Here is a 6,000-nt window from a genome sequence, read left to right as displayed (position 1 = left end):
CCCTCTGCTGCCTCCTACTCAACTAGGCGACGCTGCTCGCTTGTCGTCACTGGAGGCCAGTTGCTGACCTAAGCACACATCAGCGACACACGTCATCCTCCGTCTTGGGATGTCGTCGGCTGCCTGGCAACAATACGACTATTGTAACTTTCAGTCGGAATAAGTACTCGTATGCCTATGAAATAACTGTTTTATAATTGGACATTATGCATCTACATGGTTCCTACCACCGCGTTGCTGCATGTACACTCGGCGTGGAGAGATGGACGCCTTCCTTTTCACTAGAAGTATGGCTCCACTATCTACCGTGGATATCATTCACATCATAATGTCTACAATTAATAAGCAACAAATCAAAAATTCTACCTTACCACACTCGAAGCCTTAGTCATACTGATGTTACATATTTGCAAAAAAAAAAAAAAAAAAAAAAGAAAAGAAAAAAAAAACTTTCGGGAAAAGAAATTAAATTAACGCTACGAACATTAGCGGAGACGGTCGACCTCCGGCATACTGCAGGTTGCATGGAAAACAGGGAAATTGGTGGAAGTGGTCGCTACACAGTCTATCGAGGGACTCTGTGATGTAAACAGGTAATACCTTACAGAATGAATATGTAACGGTTTTGTATTTACAGTGAGTTCCACAAGAAAGTATACGCTGATATCTGTATGAAATTAAAGACACTATTGCCGGCAGGAGTGGCCGAGCGGCTCTAGGCGCTACAGCCATTTCAGCCATTTCAAAGACAGTATTATAAATATATGTTTATATAAAAATACATTTTATTACTAACTGCACAATTATTAATAGTTTATCCAATGGTCGCCATTATCGATTATACCTTGGCACCTTCTTGGCATGCTTTTCACGACATTTTCTGCATATTCTTTCGGTAACGATCTCCATATCGTCCTAATTTTCTATGACAGTTGCTTCAAAGTATATATTAGCTTCCCTTTAAGCTTCATCTTAATACACAACCAACATTTTCGATCGCATTTGCACCCAGAGACACTGCAGGCCAATCCGTCGTGGACACCCCATTGTCTTGTTTCCACGCTGTACAGAGACGGCTGCGATGTTTCGGATCATTATTCTCTTGAAGCACCCAGTTTACCTCGTTCGAACCAAGCAGCCTTTTAACGGATCTTAGAAAGCGTTTCTGATAAATATTGCACATTTTTCAGCTTTTAAATTGGTTGTATATAAGTGCAAATAGGCACGTCGTGCACGTTTACAACCTCTAAATATCGTCTGAGCCACTTCCCCAACGAACGTCTTTGACTTTCTAAGAATTTTAGCGGCAGTTCCATATAAAAGCTTTCACCCCTTTGGATGATTTACAAGTAACACTGCCTCGTGGTGCTTCAGATACTTTGCACTCATTTTAAACTACAATCGACAAAACAAAACATTTAACTGTCACACTTTTTATCCATACACTGTGCAAAAGCGCATTGATTACAGATTAGAGACTACTACCAGAGCTGTCGCTGAGGGCGTTACGTTTAACATTAGGGCGTGCGATTTGGTGTGAAACTGATTCTTAAACTGACTGTCGAAATGCGTCGGTATATGCTTAATGTGAGTAAGAAAAGGCAGCGACATCAGCTATGATAGGTGATGTGTTTAGAAATCGCACAGTATAGATTCATGGGTCTCAATGATTCCTCTAGGCGTTAACTTTACCACAGATATACCAGTTTTCCTTATTTATCACAAATGGGCAAATAAATCTGTTTCATTTAATGATAAATTGTGAACATTCTTTCACTGAGAATAGTAGCAGGAGATACGGGAAGATTTCAGTTAGATTGCATCATAGTCAGGCAGAGATTCTAAAATCATATACAGGGTGAGTCACCTAACGTTACCGCTGGATATATTTCGTAAACCACATCAAATACTGCCGAACCGATTCCACAGACCGAACGTGAGGAGAAGGGCTAGTGTGATTGTTTAATACAAACCATACAAAAATGCACGGGAGAATGTTTTTTAACACAAACCTACGTTTTTTTAAATGGAACCACGTTAGTTTTGTTAGCACATCTGAACATACAAACAAATACGTAATCAGTGCCGTTTGTTGCATTGTAAAATGTTAATTACATCCGGAGATATTGTAACCTAAAGTTGACGCTTGAGTACCACTCCTCCGCTGTTCGATCGTGTGTACCGGAGAGCACCGAATTACGTAGGGATCCAAAGGGAACGGTTATGGACCTTAGGTACAGAAGAGACTGGAACAGCACATTACGTCCACATGCTAACACCTTTTTATTGGTCTTTTTCACTGACGCACATGTACATTAAAGTGCGCGTCATATATCTTGGCGGCCGAGTTTAGGTTCGTTCTGCGCATCTGACGTCACAAAACACAGTCAGCCAATGAACAGAGAACGACGTTGCCAGATCTCGCTGCAGTGCAGAGCACGGACGAGTGTCTTCAGTTTTAGAAACGTTCAGTCATAAATAAAGTAATAGAACAAAAGCCATGTCTTGATAGCAGACTTTCTTTTATAGAAAGTTTGTAAAAAGTGTTCTTTATACCAATTGCTTCATATTATATTAATTAATTAAACCAAACAAGCAATAAGACTCCTAATTCAGGCGATAACAAGAGAAGGTGTTTGTATCAATCTCACGAACCGGTTTTTGCAATAAAGAACAGCGGTAATTGTTTATTTCCTATTGTACTTCGACGAAGCATGAGTAATTCATAGTCATACCAATAGTGTTTGTCAGTATTTTGCTTGACATATTAGAATTCTTATGGAGTATTACTGCCACGCGAGCTGCGATAGTGTAACGGTTAAAGTGCTGGGCTACTAAGTGAAAAGTTTTGAGTTCAAACCTTGTGTGGTGCAAAAATTTTTCTTTATTTAAAAACAATATCGAAGTGTCTTACTTCAAGAATTTTATTCATTTGAATGGAGTTTTTTGAAATTTCTAGTGCTTTGTCTCTTCATTAACCCTTTCGCTGCTGCAGACACGTGTTCCCCGCATACCGCGCTGTGCGCGATTTTGTCATCACTGCACTGCTTGCCTGTGCAGACACACGGTGTTCCGACTGCTTTGACACACTTTATCATTCGATTTCACAAAAACTATTTGGCCCAAAAATTTGATTTTTACACATCATCTTGACTGATGCCTTCCACCCATAAATGACTAAATTTTGTTTCGATGTTCAACGCAGTTATTGTGCAGCATTAAATGTAGTAAACCATTGCACGGAATTTTGAAGAGTTTGCAGAGGTAAAAGTCCATAGCGTATACTTTCCGTATGGTCGATTTTAGTTGCCACAATGTTGAGAATGAAATGTGGACAAGATACCTAAATTTCATATAAAATTTACTGTATAACAACATCTCATTTAATTTAAGTAACACATAGGTGTCGTCTGTAATATTGAGAAATATTCCATCCTTCGCGACTGTAATAAAAGTTTTATTTACACCAGGCGCTTTTGGCTTTATTTTAAAGCACTTCAATCAATGAAAGATATGGTACATACACAATGGTACTCATGTTTCTTTCTTGTTTTTGTTCCACAGTTGCAGTTTTACCTATGGTACCGAAATATATTCCTCTTCTGCAACTGTAATAAGCGACTTATTTAGACCAGACGCGTTTCTCTCTTTTGAAGCATCTTCAGTGGACAGTATTTTGTCTCCTCCATTGCCAAGTCACCTTTTGTAGTTTTGTGCTGCGGTAACACAATATTCAACGTTTTCGTCGGCTGATCAGTGTTTTAGCAAATAAATGCTGTTTGTGTGTGCCACACACAAAATTATATTTGACATAGCTCTGAGCACTTCACTGACAGACGGTATATTCAAGTCCTAATGTTTTTGTAAGTCCACAGTTTTGTTTAATGTATTTTGTCTACTTCCTTTTGATTGATTGAAGTGCGTTAAAATAAAGCCAAACGTGCCCAGTGTAAGTAAAACTTTTGTTACAGTCGCGAAAGGTGGAATATCTCTCAATATTACATACGACACTTATGTGGTACTTAAATGAAATATGTAGGTATCTTGTCCACATTTCATTCTCAACATTGTGGCAACTAAAATCGACCATACGGAAAGTATACTCTATGGACTTTACCTCTACAAACTCTTCAAAATTTCGTGCAATGGTTTACTATATTTAATGCTGCATAATAACTGCGTTGAACATCGAAACAAAATTAAGTCATTTATGGGGGGAAGGTATCAGTCAAGAAGATAGGTAAAAATCTAATTTTTGAGCCAAATAGTTTTTGTGGAATCGAATGATAAAGAGTGTCAAAGCAGTCGGAACACCGTGCGTCTGCACAGGCGAGCAGTGCAGTGGCAAAATCGCCCACAGCGCGGAATCCGGGGTGCACGTCTCTGTAGCAGCGAAAGGGTTAATGCGGCCGTGGTGGCTTCACTTCATGAACTGCGCGCTCCCCCCTAAACGTAAGCTTGCGAACTATGCTATACTATGGCGCTGCTTCTATTGGCGCGTGCGCCGTGTGCAACTGGCAACGCAGCAATCTCCCGCGTCTGGGCGGGCATGCGCGAGCCGCCAAGATAAAAGAATTGAACTATAGCATGAAGGGTGAGGTACACGTACACACGTGTTTTCCGTTTTCAATTACGGAGTGGAATAGAGTGTGTCCCGACATGTCAGGCCAATAGATGTTCAATGTGGTGGCCATCATTTGCTGCACACAATTGCAATCTCTGGCGTAATGAATGTCGTACACGCCGCAGTACATCTGGTGTAATGTGCCGCAGGCTGCCACAATACGTTGTTTCATATCCTCTGGGGTTGTAGGCACATCACGGTACACATTCTCCTTTACCCCACATTGAACATCTATTGGCCTGACATGTCGGGACACACTCTATTCCACTCCGTAATTGGAAACGGAAACTACGTGTGTACGTGTACCTCACCCCTCATGGTAATGTACATGTGCGTCAGTGAAAAATGTCTTTCGGCGCCGTGAGGAGACATCCCTGATGCAGCAATGCCGTGACAGGTAGTTGGCTGCGTTTCCCGGAAATCCTCCTGATGGCTTCCCATACTTTCGTAGAACTAGTGGAGCGAGAGATAGAGTTCAAGAAAGATTGCCATGACCGTCGTTTGCTCTCTTTAATCACTCGCCGCGCCTTGGCCCTTGCCACCCGAAAGGCCGCAAGATGGTCAGCTGAGGGACGGCACTTGAAGCGGCGCAGAGCTGCACGGTGGGCTCGGATGGCTGAGCGGCACTCAGTGGTCCTCCACGAGACAGGACGCCTCTTGGGCTGACCTGAGGACCGTGAGATCGACAATTCAGAAGCATGGGAGATCACGGCTGTAACATGGTCGACCCATTCGTGGACGCTGGCACAGCGTTCCAAAACAGCCAGATGGCTGAAAAGTGTCCAGTCAGCTCTGCAGAGGTGCCACCTGGGCGGCACTGGTAATGCCACTGCCTCATCCAGGAGGCGAATCCAAAGGGGGAAGTGGTCACTAGAATGGAGGTCAGCAGCAACCTCCCACAGAGCAGAAACCGCAAGTGCTGGAGAGCAAAAGGAAAGGTCAACAGTTGACGACGACCCAGAAGCAGTACAGAAATGAGTGGGAGCACTGGAGTTGAGGATGCACAGTTCTTTGGACGTCATGAGGCTTTACAGAACGCGACCCCTGGGGCAAGTAGTCGTAGAGACCCATAAGACATTATGAGCATTGAAGTCCCCCATAAGGAGAAATGGGCGGGGAAGTTGGCTAATAAGGTCTGTGAGAGCCTCAGAGACTATTGCATCCTGAGGCGGTAAGTAAACGGAACATTGTGAGCCTCTGCCCCAGAAGAAGGTCAACTGCAACTGCTTGCAAATCCGTAACGAGAGGGAGCTCAGATGAGTGGTGCATGTCACGGACAAAAACCGCAACACCACCCCTTGTCCTTTCCCCCATCAGATCATCTTTTCGATATACGGTATAGCCCCGTAAAGAAGGAGCATCAGTCGCCCGAAAAT

The sequence above is a fragment of the Schistocerca nitens genome, chromosome 1 (genome assembly GCF_023898315.1).
Source record: "Schistocerca nitens isolate TAMUIC-IGC-003100 chromosome 1, iqSchNite1.1, whole genome shotgun sequence".
NCBI classification, from domain to species: domain Eukaryota; kingdom Metazoa; phylum Arthropoda; class Insecta; order Orthoptera; family Acrididae; genus Schistocerca; species Schistocerca nitens.
The sequence above is the reverse complement of the archived record's forward strand: the minus strand, read 5'-3'. Positions refer to the sequence as shown.